General features: G+C 50.9%; 1 long non-coding RNA gene across 4 annotated transcripts in view; it reads left to right on the forward strand.

The window, feature by feature from the left end:
* LOC137541395 (uncharacterized) overlaps positions 1–25,563 on the forward strand; it is a 509,076-nt gene that overhangs the window by 61,795 nt on the left and 421,718 nt on the right. The gene's annotated exons all lie outside the window — the stretch shown is intronic.

The following is a 25,563-nucleotide window of genomic DNA, read 5'->3' on the forward strand; positions in this document are numbered from 1 at the left end:
GCTCCTGGTACTGGCCGACTCTCTTGACCCCTGACCCGGACAAACTGTGCCGCGCATGCGCAGTATGTCCTGTAATCTTCCCTTCTGGCGTCGCATCATGATTTCAGAAGTACGGACACTCCCCCGCCTCCTGCGTGTGCGCTCCAGTGGCTCCACTATAAAGCTAGCATGCTAGCCTAATTGGTGGCGAATAAAACAAGATATAGTTCATTTCATTGCGATAAGTAATAATAAAGTTATAGACGAATGAAGGAGCGCTGAAAGGTGAAAATTGCTCTGGTGTTCAAGGGGTAAAACCCCTCAGTGGTGAAGTGGTTAAGGTTGCATACACACATCCAGTTTTCATCAGCCAATGATTGCCCAATTTTTCCACTTCCATGAAATATTAGAGCTTGCCTACACAACCTGCTCTTAGTACAGGTAGTCCCCAACTTACGAATGCCTGACTTACGAACAACTCACCAATACGAAAGCCGGCCGGCCGCAATGACATCACTAAGTAGGGGACTGAGCAGAGTAGGCACAGCAGAATCCTCACCTGTTCCTGTTGGTGGCCTGCATCAATCAGCGACTTCCTTTCTTCATTCACAGTTCCCCCTAGCTGCATCTCTAGAATTGCATAGTGGCGCAATCAGGAGGAGCCGCTGGCATCTCTTCCTGATCTCGTCATTATGCAACGCTCAAGAAGCCTCTAGGGGGAACCGTGAATGGAGAGAGGACGATTGATTGAAGGGTGGCCACCATGGAACAGGTGAGATGTTGCATCGACACAAGGAGGCACAAGGGTGACACAATTAGGCACAAAGGAGGCACACGGAAGACACAAGGAGGCACAAGGGAGACCTAAGGAGGCACAAGGAAGACACAAGGAGGCACAAGGGAAACACAAGGAGGCACAAGGGTGACACAATTAGGCACAAAGGAGGCACACGGAAGACACAAGGAGGCACAAGGGAGACCTAAGGAGGCACAAGGAAAACACAAGGAGGCACAAGGAAAACACAAGGAGGCACAAGGGAAACACAAGGAGGCACAAGGGTGACACAATAAGGCATAAGGAAGACACAAGGGAGACCTAAGGAGGCACAAGGGAGACCTAAGGAGGCACAAGGGAGACCTAAGAAGGCACAAGGGAGACCAAGGAGACCGAGAGGGGGACACTGGATACACAGTGGACAAAGATAGCACAGTGTTCTGACTTAACATTGGATTCAGGTTAAGAACAAACCTACAGTCCCTATCTTGTTCGTTAACCGTCGACTACCTGTATTCACAATCTGCTTGCCCTCATACTACATGGAAGTGGTAAAATTGGCCAGTGATTAGCCAATCAAAATTGCATGTGTGTATGTGCCCTACATAAGCTGGCAGATGACTTATCAGCATCTGCTGCCTTTGATTGGCTAAATTTCTTCCCTTCCTGGGAATAGCGGAAGCTGCCGTTCAGGGGAATTTGTTTTTCCCTGCATGACTTGAAGTTAGCAGAACTGAGCAGGTGCCCTTGTTAGTTGTTTTAAACACCTAAAGTTATCTAGTGATTGGCAGCTGAAACTTGCCAGTTTCGTCTCATTTACTTTCTACTGGGAGGGGATCACCATGGATAGGCCGCGCTTTGTTTGCACACACGCAAAAATGTACATAAGACAAAGAGAGACAGTCGAGAGCCCATGTTAGTGTAGTATGTTCAGTAAGAGAATCTCCAATATTAACATAGTGAACAACCTATAGTGAACAACTCACAAAGGCAGGTTACCAGCAAGGTAACCACAGTATAGTCAGGTGGGGAGATCAGACCCGACCCCACTCGGGTTAGAATATTGCACTCTAGATCAGGGATGTCAAACCAGTCCTTCGAGGGCCGAGATCCTCACACATTTTTGATACAGCTCAAATGAATTGATGTTCTGAATCAGGAAAGGTGTGGTCCATCAGGTAGAACACCTTCCTCTCTTCCTCAGTCCATCCTAAACACTGGCATGGATCTGGCCCTCCAGGCCTGGAGTTCGACACATGTGCTCTAGATGTTGAAAAACATCAATAGGGTAACACCCCTCCACCAAGGGTGGGCTACTGGTGATAAAAAAAGCTAGAAACAAAGGCGCCAAAAAAGAAAAAAAAAAAGTTTAAAAAGGAGGTGGTGGTGCACTTACCTTCGCAAACAGACTCAAAAAGACCAAGATTTTGCATGAATTAGACATTAATGAAAAAAGCTCCAAAGAGGCAACGTATATTGCTGGCACCAACCCTCTTCTTCAGGCAGTAAAAGGTGCAGGTTTGCGGAACAGTAAGCCAAACGGAGGCACTATTTTTGGCTTACTGTTCAGCTGAGTTGCTCCTTTTAGTGCCTGAAGAAGCAGGTTGATGCCTGCGAAACGCGTTGTCTGTTTGGAGCTTTTGAAACTGTCCCTTTTAGAAACAGTTTTTACCACATTTTATTTTGCTTTGGCACCTCTGTCTCTAGCTGAAAAATGTATGTAAGAACACCGAAATAATTCTCACAACATATAAAGCTTGACTGCAGGAAGTGCTTGTTTCTCAGAGAGACTGAAGTTTCTTAACACATCCCGGAGTAGCTCCTTAAGCTGCCCCCAATATCTGTGAAAGCAAGCTTAGAGATTCCCGCTCAGCCTCCAGCATGGTACGCCAGGCGTTTAGACAAAGCGGGCTCAGTTGCTATTCATGATCTGCCTGAGAGCGAGTATAGCTGCGTATAATATGCCTGCGTGAGCGCGTCAGGTATCAGCGCTCTTTATCAGTTGTCATTGTCAACCTCGAACAATCCGGTAATGGCTGCCTCTGCCCGTGGCAGCGGAATACTCAATCTCGCCGCCCCGGCACTGTGACTGAAATATTTATATGGAAGTAATCCTCTTGAAAGCTTGTGTGACAGGCGTAATCTCATCCAGCCTCGCCGCAATCCGCAGGTGAGGTCATGGAGAGTACTTGTCACGGATAACACCGGCGGGGAATATAATCCTTCAGAAAGCGTGCGTCGCAGCTGTGGCCGCTGGAAGAGGTTTATGGAGACGATGACTGCTGAATCTTATTGTAGTATTTCAAGGTGTCTGGGGGATGATGTCTTGTCTCTCAATTATTAATATGCTGCTGTCAAAAAAAGCGAGAGCGGGAATACTGCGGCGGCGTCGGTGGTACAAGAGATGGAGCATGTCCCGCGACAGGCAGAGGTGTGACCGCTATTGCCCTTAACAAGACCAACGGCCAAGTGCTGAGAGCTAACACTGCCAGTCAGGTCGCTTTGGCAACTGCACAGCACCGCGTAGTGCCTAACTTGAGCACCCCATAGACCGTAATATATTAATTGCGGCTATAGCAGCGCAGGGGGAATTTCTCCGAAATTACTGTATTTCAGGTCCTGGCCAGCAATAGCTCAGAATCAGAATCAGAATCAGAAACTTTATTTCGCCAAGCACGACTGGGTCGTGCCCGGAATTGGGCTTGGCACGTACAGGGTACTGATACACGATATACAGTGTTTACAGATACAGGACAGGGCATGCAGTAGGAACAGAACATTATACAGAATACAGAACATTTTATAACTTTTATGCAGAGGGAGACAATGTGGCATAATTACAATACAAAAAAACATCCGAAAGGTACGCTTGAGCTGAAGCGGCGTCTATGTGCAGGGTGCTTCAGTGCGTCATGGTATTGTGGGGTGGGGATGGGCATTTCCACGGAGAGAGTTCAGGAGGTTGACAGCCGAGGGAAAGAAACTGTTCTTATGTCTAGAGGTCCTGGTGTAGATGGATCGGAACCGGAGCTTCCGGCACGAGGGGAGCCGATTAAAGAAGCGGTAGCCTGGGTGCGAGGGGTCGTTGGCGATCTTTAATGCTCTGGTGTTCAGCCTGGAGTGGTAGAGGAGGTCCAGAGTTGGAAGGGATCTCCCGATGATCCTCTCTGCAGATTTGATGACCCTCTGCAGTTTGAGCTTGTCGCTGGCGGAGGAGCTGGCGTACCAGACCAGGATGGACGAGCGTAGGACGGATTCGATCGTGGCGGAGTAAAAATTTGTCAGGAGTTTTTGGGCCATACCGAACTTTTTCAGTTGGCGGAGAAAGAAAAGTCTCTGCTGGGCTTTCCTCTGTGTTGAGGCAGTGTTGGTGTTCCACCTCAGGTCATTGGAGATAGTTGTGCCCAGGAGGCGGACACTGGGGACTCTTTCCACTTCCATGCCATCAATGTGGATTGGAGGCGGGGAAGAGGCGCGCCTCCTGAAATCAACGATCATCTCCACCGTTTTTGCTGTGTTTAGGACCAAACCGTTCTCTCTGCACCAGCGGCATATGCTTTCGACCTGGTGGCGGTACGCCTTCTCATCGTTTTTGGTGATGAGACCTACAATGGTCGTGTCATCGGCAAATTTGATTACTTTTACCGAGTCTGACGTGGATTTGCAGTTGTTCGTATACAGAGAGAACAGAAACGGCGACAGGACGCAGCCTTGTGGGGCCTCTGTGTTGGTGATCCTAGGTTGTGAGGAGATGGTGCCTAACCTGACGACCTGGGGCCTGTTGGTGAGGAAGTCCGTGATCCACAGGCGAAGGATGGGGTGGACTCCTAGCGCAGCGAGATTGTCTTGAAGTATTTTAGAGCTGATGGTATTGAATGCTGAGCTGAAGTCCAGTAGGAGGATCCTGGCGTAGGAGTCCGGCCCATCCAGGTGATCATAGACGTGCTCCAAGCAGATGTTGATGGCGTCATCTGTGGACCTGTTCGCTCTGTACGCGAATTGGTGCGGGTCCAGCAGTCCCTCAGTAGAGTGCTTAAGGAGGGGTAGCACCATGCTTTCAAAAGCTTTCATGATCACGGATGTAAGTGCCACGGGCCTGAACTTGTTGAGGTCGAGGATGCCCTGCTTTTTGGGGACAGGGATAATGGCAGACCTCTTGAAGCACGCGGGAACTTTGCCTTCCTGGAGGGACCTTGTGAAGATGGAAGAGAGGGTGGTAGCGAGCTGGCGAGCACAGGTTTTCAGGCAGGCTGGTGACACTCCGTCCGGGCCTGAGGCTTTCCTAGCATTTAACCTTAGCAAGTGTTTCAGTACATCCGCCTCCCTCACTGACGGTGGGGGTGAGTGAGGGCTCAGGGCTACAGTGGCAGATTGTGCAGGGGGCTGTGGGAGTCCTGCAAGTGCTGGCTGGTTCTCGAATCTGCAGTAGAAGTCGCTGAGACTCTCGGCAAGCTCAGTGCTCGGTGTGGCATGCTGAGGGGGGGGCTTGTAGTTGGTGGCAGCCTTCAGTCCTTTCCACACGGCTCGTGGGTCGTTTGAGGAGAGGTTCTGTTCCAGCTTTTCTGCGTAGCACTTCTTTGCGGACCTCAGCTCTCTGTTCAGGTCGTTTCTTGCCTTCTTGTATTCCTCCTGGTTGCCGGACTTATGTGCGGCTTCTTTGCTGCGCCGTAGTTGTCGTAGTCTTTTTGAGAACCACGGTTTATCGTTTGGATACAGTTTGAAGGTTTTAGTTGGGATACAGGAGTCCTCGCAGAAGCTAATGTACGAGGATACGTTGTCTGCCCACTCGTCCAGGTTAGGCGATTCCAGGGCCTTCCAGTCTGTGCAGTCAAAGCAGGCCTGAAGTTGAAGTTTGGCCTCACTTGACCACACTTTGGAGGACTTAGTGACAGGTTTTGAGGTTTCCAGGCGCCTTTTATAAGTAGGTACCAGGTGGATGATGCAGTGGTCAGATGAGCCTAGGGCTGCCCACGGTGTCGCTTTATATGCTTCTTTCAGGGCCGTGTAGCAGTGGTCGAGGGTGTTGGCACTCCTGGTGGGGCAGGTGATGTGCTGATGGAAGCGGGACAGCTCTTTGCGGAGGTTGGCCTTGTTAAAATCCCCCAAGATAATGAACAGCGAGTCCGGGAGTGCTGTCTCCCACTGCATGATGGTATCACTGAGATCACGCAGGGCAGCATTTACCTCTGCATCAGGAGGGATATACACACCCGCGAGGACGTAGGAGGAGAACTCCCTGGGCGAGTAGGTTGGCCTGCAATTGATGAGGAGGAGTTCAAGTTCTGGTGTGCATTTCTTGGCCAGTACAGAGGTGTTTGAGCACCAGGCGGAGCTGATGTAGAAGCAGATGCCGCCCCCTTTCTTTTTCCCAGAGAGGGTGCTGTGCCGGTCTGCACGGATGAGGCTGAAGCCTGGGAGCTGGAGGGCATGATATGGCATTACCTACTACTGTCCCCTTAAAGACATAAACCACAACCCACCTTATTTAAACAAAAACCCGGACTGCAATTGACGATGGAAAATAAAGGCCAATGCAGCCCAACTTTATTCAAATTTTAAATTACAAAATTTTAATATAAAACATAACTTGTAAACATTAACTTGTACCAAATAATGGTAAAAACAGTAACCTTGGAGCAAGGAAAACCGGAGGTTATAAAATAAGAACCTTGGGAATGCAGCTATAAGAACCGGCCCCCAGCCGCATACTCCGGCTCGGGGACAGCTGCATGCCCATAAAACTCTTTGCAGACGATCTCTTTACTGTGAGGAGTTCACACACGTGAACTCCTCCAAAACCTAACCACCGTCCTCCGGCAACCTTGCCCCGCCACCAGCTGCAATGACGACAGTCTTGACTTTCAAAACCGATAAAAAAGGGAGGGTGGGTGGGCACTTTCTTCTTCCCTGCACGCTGTCTGACTCCTCCCCTTCCTCTCGCTACCCTCACTCAGCTTCCTTCCCCAGCAGCTCCGCCTGGCTCTCCTATTCCGCCCCCTCTCTCCTGCAAAAATTAACCCCCTTCACTGCTGGACAGGAGGCTAGCCCTATCATGGGGGGCCCTCCTGAGTCCGCTGCGCTCCCTAATCCAGGCCCTGCTTGATATGGCATTACCTACTACTGTCCCCTTAAAGACATAAACCACAACCCACCTTATTTAAACAAAAACCCGGACTGCAATTGACAATGGAAAATAAAGGCCAATGCAGCCCAACTTTATTCAAATTTTAAATTACAAAATTTTAATATAAAACATAACTTGTAAACATTAACTTGTACCAAATAATGGTAAAAACAGTAACCTTGGAGCAAGGAAAACCGGAGGTTATAAAATAAGAACCTTGGGAATGCAGCTATAAGAACCGGCCCCCAGCCGCATACTCCGGCTCGGGGACAGCTGCATGCCCATAAAACTCTTTGCAGACGATCTCTTTACTGTGAGGAGTTCACACACGTGAACTCCTCCAAAACCTAACCACCGTCCTCCGGCAACCTTGCCCCGCCACCAGCCAGCAAGGGTGAAACCTTACCCTTGTGCCGCCCATAAAGCTAAACCTCTCTGAATGCCTTCTTCTAAAGCTAAAGCCCAAAGGTCAATGCCTATGTCATTGAGATGCACACCATCCCTACCCAAGAACATCGCTGTATCTTCCTCTAACTCCTCGTGCCTTACTGCCACCCCTCCATTCCTTACCACAAATCGAGACACTTCCCTATTCAGTTTCTTCCGGGCCCTGTTGACCTTGTCAACAGACCGTGCCATTCGCCAACGGCTTCTCCCGATGATTTCTGACCACACGACCACCGTGCGGGGAAAAGTAGTCCGAATCCTCATAAAGTCACATTTGATGTCCTGCATAATCTGCCTCGTTGTTTTAGAAGCCAGATCATTGCCTCCGGCATGGAGAACCAAGACATCCGGAGCTCTATCCAATGCAACGAACCTCTGAACCTCTGACAACACCTTAATCCACTGCATTCCTGGAATCCCTATCCATCGGACACTTGCTGTTGACCTCGGAATACCCAGCTGGCGACCGTTCGGCCGCACTGCGGCTCTCCGAGCACCCCGAGCAACGTATGAGTGTCCCAGAATCCATACTAAACGTGGATGGACGTGGTTATCTGTAACAACAAAAACACCAAAACACTAACCAACATCCCTCCTAAACATGCACTACAACTATCTCCTTAGATTAAATGGGGCCTGACGTATGACCGGAATCTAGCTGATTCCCAACGTCCTATCTTTTTTATCTGATCGTTGCCTAACCCCCACCTGGCCGCCTCCGTTGCTGCCCCTATCCTAAAAGAGTGTGACGCATATTCCATTGCCGGCAGACCCAGATGTCCTAACGCCTTCCTAAACACTGCTATGAACTGAAACCTGGTCAGTGGCACTCCATCCTCATGACATAAGAAAGGACCCGCTGATCCCGCGCGCATTTCCGTGAAACGTTGCACTACCCGGACCGGGCACGCTAGTGACCCCGGTACCGAAAACAGTGTAATCGTCCGGCCCTCCCCTAACCGATCCGTCTTTGACCTGCGTAAATAAATGTCAACTACCTCCCGTGACTGCTTTACCTCTCCCCACATGACACCCCCCAATTTGGTTTTACTTGGGCAGACCAACTCACTGATCCTAAGTGCCCCAAAGAAAGCTAATGCAAACGCTGCCCCAAACAAGCACTCCTCATAATGAGAACTGCATACTGACTGTAAACAATCCAGTATGGAACCCAGTAAACAAAAAGTCACCGGGCGCCTGGTATCCCGAGGCTGCGTGCGCTGAGCTCGCAGTCCCCTCATAGCCATCCGGACTCTAAAGTCCTTGGTGACATCCACCAACCCGTGTAACTGAAACCAAAAGGATAATGCTGATAAATTCTTAGCTAATACCCCCGAAGAAACTCCTACTCCTCCCTTTTCCGCCATAAACTGCAACAACAAAAACAAATGCTCCTCAACTGAGTTGCAACCTCCGACTTGTCGTAACCTTTCGTTCCAAGTCGCCCACACCGCAGAATAGGCGGACCAAGTCGAGGTGGACAAAGACTGAGAGATCCAGTTCTCTATGCACCCACGGGTATCTCCCACAAGGCCCGGGGGCAGGAAGCACCCTGCCGCTCTGCTCCTGGAGCCAAGTTCCGAAACCTCTGCCATTGGAACCGAGAAAGAGCATCAGCTACATCATTCTCAGTGCCTGGCAAGTGGACAGCAAAAATCATCAAATTAAACCTCAAACAGCTAAGAACCAATTGTCGTAGCACTCTAACAACCGGAGGGGATGACGCCGTCAGCCGATTGATCGCCAACACCACTCCCATGTTATCGCAGTTGAAACGAATCCTCCTATTCTGCAGCAGCGAGCCCCATAGCTCGACTGACACCAAAATAGGAAATAACTCCAACAGGAGTAGATTCCTGGTGAAACCTAGTGCCTCCCAGGATTCAGGCCAGGGCTCCGCGCACCACTTACCTGAGAAGAATGCCCCGAAGCCACATGATCCTGCCGCATCTGTGAACAGCTCTAAATCATGATTCCCACGCGTCTCGTCCATCCACATGGATTTACCATTAAAGTCAGTCAGGAAGACTAACCACATGCGCAGATCTTCCCTGTGTTCGGCCACCAACCGAACACGATGATGTGGCGCCCTAACTCCTGCCGTGGCTCTTGACAGTCGCCTGCAGAAAATACGGCCCATAGGCATAATTCTGCAGGCGAAATTCAGCTTCCCCAGAAGCGACTGCAGCTCCCGTAAGGGGACTTTCCTATGCTCGAGAACTCCTGCAATAGTTTGACGCAAGTCGTCCACTTTGTCCTCAGGCAATCTACATTCCATGGCGATGGAATCAATCATTATGCCCAAAAATTTTATGGTGGTCTGGGGGCCTTCTGTCTTGTCTTCCGCTAAAGGGATGCCGAAACGAGCGCAAACCTGCCGCATGGTTGCCAGCAGATACCCACACTCAGACGTCCCCTTCCTTCCAATGAACAAGAAGTCGTCCAAATAATGAATAACTGACTGAAGACCAGAGACATCCCTTACCACCCACTCGACAAAGGAGCTGAACCGTTCGAAGTAAGAACAGGAGATAGAGCAGCCCATCGGGAGACAGCGATCAACATAGAATCCTTTCTCCCAAAAACATCCTAACAAACAAAAACTGGAAGGATGGACAGGCAACAGCCGGAAGGCGGATTCTACGTCGCTCTTTGCCAGCAACGCTCCATGTCCTGCGCGTTTTACCATCCTGACAGCTGTGTCAAACGATGTATATGCGACTGAAGAGGCATCCGGATCAATGCCGTTATTCACTGAGGAACCTTTCGGATACGAGAGGTGATGAATAAGCCGAAAAGAGTTAGGTTCCTTCTTTGGAACCAAACCCAGGGGCGAAATGATCAAATCCTCCATAGGAGGTTCACTGAAAGGGCCTGCCATCCGTCCCAAACTTACCTCCTTTTTTAGCTTGTCCGAGACCACTTCTGGACGTAACGCGACAGACTGTAAATTCCTATAAGGGGGTTGAGATCCTGATGCTCCGAAACTGGGAATGATAAATCCCTCTGAAAAACCTCTACGCAGGAAATCCGCCACCTCTGAATCAGGATACTTACTTAGGTGTAGCTCCATCTTTTCCACCCTCACCGGACTCCTCCCTTTTTTCTGTAGAATCTGCGGAACGTCCCTTGTTTTTCTTGTAGCACTTTGAAACCGTGTGGTTGCCTCCGCAGAAAGAGCATTCATGCTTGAACCGGCATGAGCTACCAAATCTGCATGCTCCCTCATTGAATTTCCAACACACTCCTGGTTTTCTAGAGGCCAGCTGCCCGGCTGAACCGGAACCGCTGGCCCCCCCTTGAAAGGGCTGATTGCTCTTTGTCCCCGGGATCATCAGCTGCATCCATGTGCCAATGTCCTTCTGATCCCATCTCACTGAAGGGCGGATGGCTTTACACTGCCTGAAGTGCTCGTCGTAACGAAGCCACGCTGTGCCCCCATACATTCTGTAGGCCTCGCCTATGCATTCTTGGTAGCAAAACAAGGAAGAACAGCACTCAGGCTCTTTCTCCCCAATTATGCTGGCATAGGTGGAAAATGCCTGCTGCCAATTTTGAAATGTGCGGGGTATTAACCGATACCTTCTGCGCTCCTCCTCCTCTTTCTTACTCTCGTCGGGTTTAACCAGGGCCGTCCCGCTCATGAGGCGGGGTGAAACTTTTGCCTCAGGCGGCAAATTTCCAGGGGCGGCACCCGCCCGTCCGTGGGTGCGGGGAGCCGGCCCGCCGAGCTGGAGGGGTAGCTGGCAGGACGGGGGTATTGGGCCAGCGGCGGGGAGGGGGGTCGGACCCCCCCCTCCCTCGCCTGGGTCCCCGTCCTCCGCTCCCCTCCAGCCTAAATAGAAGCAGCCGTATGTGTAAGAGGCACGGGCGGGGAGACACTCACCTCCTCCTCGCTCCAGCGTGCGTTCCACTGACATCACTTCCTGCAGGACGCTGCAGGAAGTGACGTCAGTGGAGCGCACGCTGGGAAGAGGTGAGTGTCCTCCCCGCCCGTGCCTCTTACACATACGGCTGCTTCTATTTAGGCTGGAGGGGAGCGGAGGACGGGGGACCCAGGCGAGGGAGGGGGGGGGTCCGACCCCCCTCCCCGCCGCTGGCCCAATACCCCCGTCCTGCCAGCTACCCCTCCAGCTCGGCGGCCCCCCAGAGCGCCCCCCCCCCCCCCCGAGGGGGGGGGGGGGGGGCGGCGGTGACAATTTTTTAAAAATTTGCCTCAGGCGGCAAAAAGTCTAGGGCCGGCCCTGGGTTTAACCCGATCCAGATTAAACTTACCTAATGGAAGCAGCGAGAAGATCTCTATGTACTCCCCTTTCCATATTCTCTCCTTCACCTCTTGCTTGACATGTAGCCCTAATGGCCCCGAAAAACACAGATACAATTCACCTTTCGCTGCGTCAGACAAGCGAACTGAATCAGCATCCTTGTCCCGTGCCGGGCTCTGACCGGAGACTGACGGCCCAGCAACATCTGTGTTCGTCACCAGGCTACCATTTCCCCCTACCAACGGAGTGGCTGGCGCCACTGCAGGGGCCAAATTGGGCACTACCGGCCCCGTCCATGCTTGTACTGGCGTACCATTGTGGCCCACTGTATGCCCTGAAGTAGAACCCTGTAACACGTCCCTTATGCCTACTAACAGTGAATTGATAAGTGCCAATGCCGGCGATGTATTGTCCGGCAGTGAACTAGGGGCTGCTGTCTGCCCTGAAGCTGCCAGCCCGCCCGCTCCACTCACCCCCATCACGTTAACCTGATCCCCCCTCCTAACCTCACTCTCCCCCGACACAGAAATCAATGCATGATTATTATTGGGTAGCATCTCACCTGGCTGCACCGGACGGTCACCCCGATCAGCCGACACCCTTGGCCTCGCCGGGCTCGCTTGACGATTGTCGCCAGACCTTCCGGAAGCGGCATCCGCAAGGGATGCGGATCCACTGCTGCCCCCGCGTCCAGGACTCCTCTGGCGTCGCTCCTCGTGTCTGTCGCTGGTTCGCACACCATTCGCTGGCTGCCCTCTGCTCGACCCTCTGTGCCCTGCACCCCCGCTGGTCCTGGGCGCGTTGCTGTGTCGAGGTGATGATATGGATGGGGGCCTGCCAGGGCTGGCAGCCGTGCTTCCATCACTGTCCTCAGAGCTGCTGGGCGTGTCTCTGTGCCGTCTCGCTGGTGGTGCTGGAGCTGAGCCCTTCTTGCTCGCCGCCTTCTTAGTCTGCCGCTGGGCCTTGGCCTGACTAGAAGTGGCAGCACCAGGGTCAATGCGCCGATCCTTGTGTCCTGTTCCGCTCCCATTGCCTTGCCTGTGGCCACTTCGCCCGGGTGAAGCTGCCGCATTCTGCCGCTCTCCCTGCGCCTGTGATTGTTGCCCCCTCTTCGGCCTCTGCGCACGTGGAGCCTCTGCCACCTCGGTCCCTCCAACCTGTTTAGCGCCGGCTCCCTTCTTCTTTGCCGCGCTGCCCTTCTTAGGTGGGGGGGCTGGGGATGCCTGCGTAGGGCTGCCGCTCCTTCTCGTGCCCCTGGGTGATGCGCTGGGACTCAGCAGCTCCGGCGGCCTGGATATGCGCGCACTCACCCTGCCAGATTGTGTGCCGCTGCCGCCTGCCGCCATCGACTCGACCTGCTGGGCCACCCACTGTGGACCCCGCGCTGCCGCCTCGCTCCTGACTAGAGCGAGCAGGTGATCCACGTCCTCCATCTCGCCTGCCGGGGAAGCCATCACGGAGCCAGAGAAAAGAAGCAGCCACACTTTCTTCTTCCCTGCACGCTGTCTGACTCCTCCCCTTCCTCTCGCTACCCTCACTCAGCTTCCTTCCCCAGCAGCTCCGCCTGGCTCTCCTATTCCGCCCCCTCTCTCCTGCAAAAATTAACCCCCTTCACTGCTGGACAGGAGGCTAGCCCTATCATGGGGGGCCCTCCTGAGTCCGCTGCGCTCCCTAATCCAGGCCCTGCTCTCTCAGGGATGTCGTCATGGAGCCACGTTTCAGTAAAGCAAAAGACTGGGGTGTTGTGACCGAGTTCCCTCTTTTCGCTGAGGAGTCTCAGCTCATCTAGCTTGTTAGGGAGGGAGCGGACATTTGCGAGGAGGACTGCGGGGATGGCTGACCGCAGGCCCCTCCTCTTCAGCCTCGCCCGGACACCTGATCGACAGCCCCTGCGGCGCTGGCTACCAGGAGGCCAGGGCGCAGAAGCAGTGATTACTTGGACCTGGCTCCAAACAGAGTTGTACAGGAGCCCATCCTCCGGGTGTGCGGCTGTGATATGTTCCCATTTGAGGAGCTGTGCTCTGGAGTAGGTGGTACGAGGGGGGAGGGGTAGCATTTGGGGCATGGATGGTAAGCCAGCACAGTGCGACTGGAATGTACAACAATACTCGTAATAGTACTAGTAATAGTACAATAACAGTCTATCAGCAGTGTGACACAGATGTAAGAGGCGAGTACAATAACAGTCCATCCGCAGCAGTGTGACACGGATGTGAGGGGCATGTGCAATAACAGTCCATCCGCAGCAGTCTGACACGAATGTAAGGGGCATGTGCAAAACAGTCCATCAGTAGCAGTGTGACCCAGATGTAAGGGGCATGTGCAATAACAGTCCATCAGCAGTGTGACACAGATGTAAGAGGCGAGTGCAATAACAATAACAGTCCATCAGCAGCAGTGTGACCAGATGTAAGGGGCATGTGCAATGACAGTCCATCAGCAGCAGTGTGGCACAGATGTAAGAGGCGAGTGCAATAACAATAACAGTCCATCAGCAGCAGTGTGACCCAGATGTAAGGGGCATGTGCAATAACAGTCCATCAGCAGTGTGGCACAGATGCAGGAGGCGGGTGCAATAACAGACCATCAGCGGTGTGACACAGGTGTAAGGGGCATGTGCAATAACAGTCCATCAGCGGTGTAACACAGATGTAGGGGCATGTGCAATAACAGTCCATCAGCGGTGTGACACAGATGTAAGGTGCATGTGCAATGACAGTACATCGGCGGTGTGACACAGATGTAAGGGGGCATGTGCAATAACAGTCCATCAGCAGTGCGACACAGATGTAAGGGGCATGTGCAATAACAGTCCATCGGCGGTGTGACACAGATGTAAGGGGCATGTGCAAGAACAGTCCAACAGCAGTGCGACACAGGTGTATCAGCAGCAGTGTGACACAGATGTAAGGGGCATGTGCAATAACAGTCCATCGGCGGTGTGACACAGATGTAAGGGGCATGTGCAAGAACAGTCCAACAGCAGTGCGACACAGGTGTATCAGCAGCAGTGTGACACAGATGTAAGAGGCGAGTGCAATAACAGTCCATCGGCGGTGTGACACAGATGTAAGGGGCATGTGCAAGAACAGTCCAACAGCAGTGCGACACAGGTGTATCAGCAGCAGTGTGACACAGATGTAAGAGGCGAGTGCAATAACAAGTCCATCAACAAAACCATCCGCCGTGCGACGCAGATGTAGTGGCGAGTGCAATAACAGACCATCAGCAGCAGTGTGACCCAGATGTAGGGGGCAAGTGCAACGACAGCCCATCCGCAGAGTGCCCCAAGTGCAAGGCATGTACCCTACGGACCGTCAGCAGTGCGACACATGTGCAAAACAGAGAACATGTGCAACACAGTCACTCATCAGTGGGACGCGCGTGCCCACCTGGCAGCGACAAAAAAAAAACATTTGATGCACAGACAGACACCAGCTGGTTTCACTCAGCTGAACCCCGTGCCCAATACCGGTCCCAGACCCCAGCAGTACCCCCAGAGGCTCACGCTGGACCCCAAATTACATGTGCAAAAGGACAAAGGGGTTAAGAGGCACCGAATGGTAGATAAAACTGAATTAAAAACAACTAAGGATGAAAAAAAGAGGTGGCTTACCTCAGTAACGACAAGTTCATATAAATATCAATATTAATAAGCACAGGCAATGAGTTTTGTGGGTCTGCACCCACTTCATCAGGGCAAATACAGTGGCAAAATTGTGTAATAAGCTAAAAGAGCGCCTCTCATTTGTGCAAAAGGACAAATTAGAAAATCAGTGGGGGAATATATCTGTTATATTCCCAGAGATAACCTGGCGCAGGGAGAGCCGTCTCTCTGCTTCTCCCAGCGCACAAATTACAGCTGCCAGAGCCATATGTGTGCCGAACGCTGGTCTATGTCCACAGAGGAAAGGACCAGTATACTGTATGAGTATTGAAGTTTTCATTTTGGTGGCGCCAGGTTTTCATAAGTTTGGACAAACAGTCCACACAATTGCCTGAGGAAGCATGTACAGCCACAAAACATGTCGCAGTGGGGTTATTATCACTGTTGCTGTTTTTTTGTTTGTTTTTTTACAGAACTGCTTTTTGAAATGACACTACTTGTGTCTGACTTCATGGAGGTAAGTCCACCACTACCTCCTTTTATTCCTTGTTCACATTATAAACCGCCAGCGCTATTGCACACGCTGAGCGATTTATTGAACTTTTTTCAAAGCACTTTTCCCTGTGCTTTGAGCTTAGAAAAGCGCTTTTGTAAGCACTTTTCTAAGCGCTTTTGCTGAGCGATTGAGATTTTCACTTCCTGACATTAGTCAGGAAGTGATGTCTTTGACCCGGAAAAGAATAAATACAATGCATTTATTCTTAAAATCGCTCGGGAAATCACTATAGCAAAAGCGCTCAAAAAATGGTACATTTAGCGTGTTTGCGATTTACTGAAAATCGAAACGCTCATACTGTATGTGAACACTCTCATAGGAAATCATTGCACAAGCGCTTTAAGAATGATTTCTAAAATCGCCAGCACTTAAAAAAAAATCTGCAAACGCTCATAGGGCTTGATTCACTAAACCATGGTAACTCATATCACGCCGTTTTCACGCACGTTTTCGCATGTGCACGCAATCGCAAATTTGCATGCGCAAACACAAATTTAATTTGCGATTGCGTTCACAAATTTGCAATCACGCGCAAACGCAAAAATGCACGCGAAAATGGCCGTGATATGAGTTATCATGATTTATTGAATCAAGCCCATAGTGTGAACATGCCCTTAAAATATTTGCGATCTTTTTATTCTACCCAACGCCTCTTTATCATCAGTCTCAGTTTCTAATTTGGTGCTGTTAATGGAGAATGTGGGGTTCAGTCTTCAGTAATGGAAATGGTCAAATTTGCAGAATTCCAAAATTTCGTAAAGAATTAGTAAATTTGTAGATTCCAGCTTTGCATTGCAAAATTCTACCATAAAATCCTGTGGGCGATAGAGCTGCTGCGAGCACAACATGGATCTGTAACCAAACTGGTTTGTGTTAGGAAATCAGGGTTATCCTGGTGATATAACAAACATTTTTCATTGGGGCTATGTGAGATCTGCCTGGATTGCCTGTGCCTAGAAACGGCCCTGCTGGCATGCTGAGAAGCAGGGCCGTTTCTTGGGCAGTGCGGGTAGGGCGACCGCACAGGGTGCAGACCAGCAAGTATATGAAAAGGGGAGCAGACAGAAGGACATTACCACTAGGGAGCTGGTGACATGCGGTGCAGCCAAATGAAAGAAAAAAGAAGATTACCAGCACGATCACCTTCCTTGACTCCTCCTAGGCTGCCTGCGTCAGACTTCACGTCATCATCATGTCACCACCACGTGATGACACCTGATGTCTTGTAGCGGTACTGCAGGCTGTCAGTGCGCGGCACCCATTGAGGAGTCTGCTTTCCAGGCTCTCCTCGCCTGGGCGTTTTCCTGCTTCCTCCTAGATGAGCGGCTGGTCACTAGAAAGTAGGCAGATCTACTTGTGACCTGTGGCTGTGTGTCTGTTCCTAAAGAGTAAGGGTTCCGAAGTCCACGAGGGTGGGGGGAAGGGGGCGCAATTTTTACACCCTCGCCCTGGGTGCAATTTAGCCTAGAAACTGCCCTGCTGAGAAGCCTCTGTACTAGCTCCAGAAGAGACAGGCCTCCTAGAGTCAGTAGTGATGACCATAATCTGCTAATCACAATTATGCAAAATTCCGCATACATTTTCTCAATTATGACCAATGACAATTTGGACATTCAGTTGATTTTGTGTAATCTTCGTAATTTTACGTAATTGTGCCTTGGCAAAGCATACATGCTTTTGTCACCAAAATTGCTACATATGTTAGGGAGAATAGTGGGAATAAGTACAAATAATTTACAACAGACTTTGTTACTTTTAGATTAAAAAAAAAAAAAAGAAAAGGATTTTTTTTTTAAATTGTCATTGTTCTGAGTTTAAAAACCATTTTTCCTTCGCATTTTAAAATCGATTTTCTCAAAAACTAAGGTCTGTTTTGAAAAAAAAAGTTTTTTTGGTTTGTTCCCACACTTCTCAACATATGCTGACAATGGCATGTAAGGCGACTTTGCTACTGACCACTTAAATTGGCACAAAATTACGTGCAAATTACACAAATTTGCAAAATTGTTATTCCTGATTACGTTTACAAATTAAGTTAATTACTAATTTTCCTGAGATTTTGCATTATGATTTCACATGATATGATGCACAATTACGATTATGTAATGGTTGACCCATTCACTGTAATGAATGGGATCAGCCACACAATCAGGGCCAGATTTGTCCTCTTTACTGCCCAAGGCCACTGTCAGCAGCCACCCCCCTTCAGTTTAGATAGCCAGATGACCCCTCCCCCCCTTCCAGTATAGGTAGCCAGATGACCCCCCTTCCTTCCAGTATAGGTAGCCAGATTACCCTTCCCTCTCCCTCCAGTATAGGTAGCCTGTTGACAGGGGAGGACTGGCCCAGGGGGACGGGGGGCAATTGCCCCCCGGGCCGCCCGAATCTTAAGTAATTAGGGCCAGCCGCTGCTGTACGCAGCGGCCGCAGACATACCACAGGTGACAGGTTCGCAGTGGGGATTGCAACCTCGCGCGATATTTTCCGGCAAGTTGAAGTATCCAATCAGAGAAGGGGCTGAGGCAGCCGGCCGTGGTGTGCCCTTGTGCGTGGCTGCGCCTGCGGTGGATGTGAGCGGCACAAGGACACAAATAGCTTAGGTCCTCTCCGGCCCGGTGGGTTGACCCTGCTTGACTCCGCCCCCCGCCTGGAGCCATTGCTGCCCGCAACGTGCTGCTGTGCCTGCGGTGTCATCAGAGTGAGCTGTCTCACTCTTCAGCTTTCTGTGCTGGGGGGGCTGGGGGCCTGGAGCTGCGGCTACGAGTGGCTGACTGTCCTGGCTGGAGGAGTCGGACACAGTCCTCCCCTGTGCTGCTGTGCCTGAGGTGTCGTCGGAGTGAGCTGTATCACTCATCAGCTTTCTGTGCTGGGGGGGCTGGGGGCCTGGAGCTGCGGCTACGAGTGGCTGGCTGTCCTGGCTGGAGGAGTCGGACACTCGGGGGGCTGGGAGTCGGAGATGCCATCTATAGCTGCTTGCTGCTGTGGAGGAGGAGGAGGTGTAGGACTAAGGAGACAGGAGGATAGAGGAGTTCGGGTCCAGGTCGCCAGAGGAGAAGGTGGTTTTTATAAATTTTGTTTCTGTACTTCTTCTCCCTTCTTGTTACTGAGTTACTCACACTTTGCTGCCTGCCTGCTACTGCCGTCAAATTCAATTCTCTGCCCAGGCCAGTGCCCTCTGAGGTTTTTTTTGTGTGATAATCATCCCCATTCTGACCCTGGCCTGAGGGGGAACGTTTTTTCTTCTTGTGGTGTGATTGGCGGCAGGGGAGGGGGGAGGCAGGCAGTTAGGCACTGTCAAACAGGTAGTTGGAGGGGGGGGTAGGTGTCAGACAAGTAGTTTGTATGGTGGGTGGGCAGGAGTGGGGTTAGGCATCACCAGGTAGGTAGGTTTGTGTGTGTGTGTGTGTTTGGGGGGGGGGGGTTGTTTAAAGGAGTTATCAGGCATTTTTTAATGAAATAAGTGTTACTTACCCGGGGCTTCCTCCAGCCCCACACTCCCAGCATGTCCCTCGCCGCAGCTCTGCAGTCAGCCATTCGCTGCCGTTGCCTCCCAGTCCCCGGCGATGGCACCAGTCCGACCTGGATGTCGGCCTGTACTGCGCCTGTGCGAGCAGCACTGTCAATCACCGCCACGTGGACCGGAGTGTACTGCGCAGGCGCAGTAGTTCTGCGTCTGCACAGTACGCTCTGGTCCATGTGGCAGTGATTGACAGCGCCGCTCGCACAGGCGCAGTTGGCCTGACGTCATCGCCGGGGGCTGGGAGGCAGCGGCAGCGAACAGCTGACTGCAGAGCTGCGGCGAGGGACATGCTGGGAGCTTGGGGCTGGACGAGCCCTGGGTAAGTAGCACTTAGTTTCATAAAAAAAAAAAAAAAAGCCTGATAACTCCTTTAAGGTTAGGCATCAGACACAGACAGGTAGATTGTGCGGAGAAATGGGGTTAGGTGTGTGTGTGTGTGTGTGTGTGTGTGTGTGTGTGTGTGTGTGTGTGTGTGTGTGTGTGTGTACAGTGTGTGTGTGTGTGTGTGTGTGTGTGTGTGTGTGTGTGTGTGTGGTGTGTGTGTGTGTGTGTGTGTGTGTCTGTGTGTGTGTCTGTGTGTGTGTGTGTCTGGGGTTGTTAGTCATCACAATTTGAAGATTTGCACACTTTGGGCTGGGGATGCCGTGAAACGGGCCTCTAGTTTGTGTTGTCCCCCCAGGCCGAAAGGTCCCAGTCCTCCCCTGCCTGTTGACCCCCTCCTTCCAGTATAGGTAGCCAAATTACCCTTCCCTCTCCTTCCAGTATAGGTAGCCAAATTACCCTTCCCTCTCCTTCTAGTATAGGTAGCCAGATTACCCTTCCCTCTCCTTCCAGTATAGGTAGCCAGGATACCCTTCTCTCTCCTTCCAGTATAGGTAGCCAGATTACTCTTCCCTCTCCCTCCAGTATAGGTAGACAGATTACCCTTCCCTCTCCCTTCAGTATAGGTAGCCAGATGAACCTTCTCTCTCCCTCCAGTATAGGTTGCCAAATTACTCTTCCCTCTCCTTCCAGTGTAGGTAGCCAGATTACCCTTCCCTCTCCTTCCAGTGTAGGTAGCCAGATTACCCTTCCCTCTCCTTCCAGTATAGGTAGCCAGATTACCCTTCCCTTTCCTTCCAGTATAGGTAGCCAGATTACCCTTCCCTCTCCTTTCAGTATAGGTAGCCAGATTACCCTTCCCTCTCCTACCAGTATAGGTAGCCAGATTACCCTTCTCTCTCCCTCCAGTATAGGTAGCCAGATTACCCTTCCCTCTCCCTCCAGTATAGGTAGCCAGATTACCCTTCCCTCTCCTACCAGTATAGGTAGCCAGATTACCCTTCCCTCTTATTCCAGTATAGGTAGCCAGATTACCCTTCCCTCTTATTCCAGTATAGGTAGCCAGATTACCCTTCCCTCTCCTTCCAGTATAGGTAGCCAGATTACCCTTCCCTCTCCCTCCAATATAGGTAGCCAGATTACCCTTCCCTCTCCCTCCAGTATAGGTAGCCAGATTACCCTTCCCTCTCCCTCCAGTACAGGTAGCCAGATTACCCTTCCCTCTTATTCCAGTATAGGTAGCCAGATTACCCTTCCCTCTCCTTTCAGTATAGGTAGCCAGATTACCCTTCCCTCTTATTCCAGTATAGGTAGCCAGATTACCCTTCCCTCTCCTTTCAGTATAGGTAGCCAGATTACCCTTCCCTCTCCTACCAGTATAGGTAGCCAGATTACCCTTCTCTCTCCCTCCAGTATAGGTAGCCAGATTACCCTTCCCTCTCCCTCCAGTGTAGGTAGCATGATTACCCTTCCCTCTCCTACCAGTATAGGTAGCCAGATTACCCTTCTCTCTCCCTCCAGTATAGGTAGCCAGATTACCCTTCCCTCTCCCTCCAGTATAGGTAGCCAGATTACCCTTCCCTCTCCTTCCAGTATAGGTAGCAAGATTACCCTTCCCTCTCCCTCCAGTATAGGTAGCCAGATTACCCTTCCCTCTCCTACCAGTATAGGTAGCCAGATTACCCTTCCCTCTCCTACCAGTATAGGTAGCCAGATTACTCTTCCCTCTCCTTCCAGTATAGGTAGCCAGATTACCCTTCCCTCTCCTACCAGTATAGGTAGCCAGATTACCCTTCCCTCTCCTTCCAGTATAGGTAGCCAGATTACCCTTCCCTCTTATTCCAGTATAGGTAGCCAGATTACCCTTCCCTCTCCCTCCAGTGTAGGTAGCCAGATTACCCTTCCCTCTCCTACCAGTATAGGTAGCCAGATTACCCTTCCCTCTCCTACCATTATAGGTAGCCAGATTACCCTTCCCTCTCCCTCCAGTATAGGTAGCCAGATTACCCTTCCCTCTCCCTCCAGTATAGGTAGCCAGATTACCCTTCCCTCTCCCTCCAGTACAGGTAGCCAGATTACCCTTCCCTCTTATTCCAGTATAGGTAGCCAGATTACCCTTCCCTCTCCTTTCAGTATAGGTAGCCAGATTACCCTTCCCTCTTATTCCAGTATAGGTAGCCAGATTACCCTTCCCTCTCCTTTCAGTATAGGTAGCCAGATTACCCTTCCCCCTCCTACCAGTATAGGTAGCCAGATTACCCTTCTCTCTCCCTCCAGTATAGGTAGCCAGATTACCCTTCCCTCTCCCTCCAGTGTAGGTAGCATGATTACCCTTCCCTCTCCTACCAGTATAGGTAGCCAGATTACCCTTCTCTCTCCCTCCAGTATAGGTAGCCAGATTACCCTTCCCTCTCCCTCCAGTATAGGTAGCCAGATTACCCTTCCCTCTCCTTCCAGTATAGGTAGCAAGATTACCCTTCCCTCTCCCTCCAGTATAGGTAGCCAGATTACCCTTCCCTCTCCTACCAGTATAGGTAGCCAGATTACCCTTCCCTCTCCTACCAGTATAGGTAGCCAGATTACTCTTCCCTCTCCTTCCAGTATAGGTAGCCAGATTACCCTTCCCTCTCCTACCAGTATAGGTAGCCAGATTACCCTTCCCTCTCCTTCCAGTATAGGTAGCCAGATTACCCTTCCCTCTTATTCCAGTATAGGTAGCCAGATTACCCTTCCCTCTCCCTCCAGTGTAGGTAGCCAGATTACCCTTCCCTCTCCTACCAGTATAGGTAGCCAGATTACCCTTCCCTCTCCTACCGGTATAGGTAGCCAGATTACCCTTCCCTCTCCCTCCAGTATAGGTAGCCAGATTACCCTTCCCTCTCCCTCCAGTATAGGTAGCCAGATTACCCTTCCCTCTCCCTCCAGTATAGGTAGCCAGATTACCCTTCCCTCTCCCTCCAGTGTAGGTAGCATGATTACCCTTCCCTCTCCTACCAGTATAGGTAGCCAGATTACCCTTCCCTCTCCTACCATTATAGGTAGCCAGATTACCCTTCCCTCTCCTACCATTATAGGTAGCCAGATTACCCTTCCCTCTCCCTCCAGTATAGGTAGCCAGATTACCCTTCCCTCTCCCTCCAGTATAGGTAGCCAGATTACCCTTCCCTCTCCCTCCAGTGTAGGTAGCATGATTACCCTTCCCTCTCCTACCAGTATAGGTAGCCAGATTACCCTTCTCTCTCCCTCCAGTATAGGTAGCCAGATTACCCTTCCCTCTCCCCCAGTATAGATGACACCCCCTTCCCTCCAGTGTGTATTCTGATGACCTATCCCCTCCTTCCCTCTAGTATAAAAAGCCAGATAACTTTACCACACCTTCCATATACAGTAGATAGCCTTATGACCCCCCCCCCCTCTCACTCCTGTATAGGTAGCCTGGTGACCCTTCACTTCCCCCTAGTATAGCCTGCTGCCCACCCTTGATACTGTGGTTCCCTAGGCCATGGCCTATGCGGCCTTGGCTTAAATCCGGCCCTGCATGCAATGCATACAAACGCAGATTGGGTGCGATCGTACGCGTTGCGTTACAACTGCACGACCATCTGCGGGTTGTAATGTGAACGAGGCAGTCAGGTTCTTCCCATAAGTCCTTTTTTTTTTGGTTTGTTCCCACACTTCTCAACATATGCTGACAATGGCATGTAAGGCGACTTTGCTACTGACCACTTAAATTGGCACAAAATTACGTGCAAATTACACAAATTTGCAAAATTGTTATTCCTGATTACGTTTACAAATTAAGTTAATTACTAATTTTCCTGAGATTTTGCATTATGATTTCACATGATATGATGCACAATTACGATTATGTAACAGTTGACCCATTCACTGTAATGAATGGGATCAGCCACACAATCAGGGCCAGATTTGTCCTCTTTACTGCCCAAGGCCACTGTCAGCAGCCACCCCCCTTCAGTATAGATAGCCAGATGACCCCTCCCCCCCTTCCAGTATAGGTAGCCAGATGACCCCCCTTCCTTCCAGTATAGGTAGCCAGATTACCCTTCCCTCTCCCTCCAGTATAGGTAGCCTGTTGACCCCCTCCTTCCAGTATAGGTAGCCAAATTACCCTTCCCTCTCCTTCCAGTATAGGTAGCCAAATTACCCTTCCCTCTCCTTCTAGTATAGGTAGCCAGATTACCCTTCCCTCTCCTTCCAGTATAGGTAGCCAGGATACCCTTCTCTCTCCTTCCAGTATAGGTAGCCAGATTACTCTTCCCTCTCCCTCCAGTATAGGTAGACAGATTACCCTTCCCTCTCCCTTCAGTATAGGTAGCCAGATGAACCTTCTCTCTCCCTCCAGTATAGGTAGCCAAATTACTCTTCCCTCTCCTTCCAGTGTAGGTAGCCAGATTACCCTTCCCTCTCCTTCCAGTGTAGGTAGCCAGATTACCCTTCCCTCTCCTTCCAGTGTAGGTAGCCAGATTACCCTTCCCTCTCCTTCCAGTATAGGTAGCCAGATTACCCTTCCCTTTCCTTCCAGTATAGGTAGCCAGATTACCCTTCCCTCTCCTTTCAGTATAGGTAGCCAGATTACCCTTCCCTCTCCTACCAGTATAGGTAGCCAGATTACCCTTCTCTCTCCCTCCAGTATAGGTAGCCAGATTACCCTTCCCTCTCCCTCCAGTATAGGTAGCCAGATTACCCTTCCCTCTCCTACCAGTATAGGTAGCCAGATTACCCTTCCCTCTTATTCCAGTATAGGTAGCCAGATTACCCTTCCCTCTTATTCCAGTATAGGTAGCCAGATTACCCTTCCCTCTCCTTCCAGTATAGATAGCCAGATTACCCTTCCCTCTCCCTCCAATATAGGTAGCCAGATTACCCTTCCCTCTCCCTCCAGTATAGGTAGCCAGATTACCCTTCCCTCTCCCTCCAGTACAGGTAGCCAGATTACCCTTCCCTCTTATTCCAGTATAGGTAGCCAGATTACCCTTCCCTCTCCTTTCAGTATAGGTAGCCAGATTACCCTTCCCTCTTATTCCAGTATAGGTAGCCAGATTACCCTTCCCTCTCCTTTCAGTATAGGTAGCCAGATTACCCTTCCCTCTCCTACCAGTATAGGTAGCCAGATTACCCTTCTCTCTCCCTCCAGTATAGGTAGCCAGATTACCCTTCCCTCTCCCTCCAGTGTAGGTAGCATGATTACCCTTCCCTCTCCTACCAGTATAGGTAGCCAGATTACCCTTCTCTCTCCCTCCAGTATAGGTAGCCAGATTACCCTTCCCTCTCCCTCCAGTATAGGTAGCCAGATTACCCTTCCCTCTCCTTCCAGTATAGGTAGCAAGATTACCCTTCCCTCTCCCTCCAGTATAGGTAGCCAGATTACCCTTCCCTCTCCTACCAGTATAGGTAGCCAGATTACCCTTCCCTCTCCTACCAGTATAGGTAGCCAGATTACTCTTCCCTCTCCTTCCAGTATAGGTAGCCAGATTACCCTTCCCTCTCCTACCAGTATAGGTAGCCAGATTACCCTTCCCTCTCCTTCCAGTATAGGTAGCCAGATTACCCTTCCCTCTTATTCCAGTATAGGTAGCCAGATTACCCTTCCCTCTCCCTCCAGTGTAGGTAGCCAGATTACCCTTCCCTCTCCTACCAGTATAGGTAGCCAGATTACCCTTCCCTCTCCTACCGGTATAGGTAGCCAGATTACCCTTCCCTCTCCCTCCAGTATAGGTAGCCAGATTACCCTTCCCTCTCCCTCCAGTATAGGTAGCCAGATTACCCTTCCCTCTCCCTCCAGTATAGGTAGCCAGATTACCCTTCCCTCTCCCTCCAGTGTAGGTAGCATGATTACCCTTCCCTCTCCTACCATTATAGGTAGCCAGATTACCCTTCCCTCTCCTACCATTATAGGTAGCCAGATTACCCTTCCCTCTCCTACCATTATAGGTAGCCAGATTACCCTT

This window comes from Hyperolius riggenbachi, chromosome 12 (assembly GCF_040937935.1).
Source record: "Hyperolius riggenbachi isolate aHypRig1 chromosome 12, aHypRig1.pri, whole genome shotgun sequence".
Classification (NCBI taxonomy): domain Eukaryota; kingdom Metazoa; phylum Chordata; class Amphibia; order Anura; family Hyperoliidae; genus Hyperolius; species Hyperolius riggenbachi.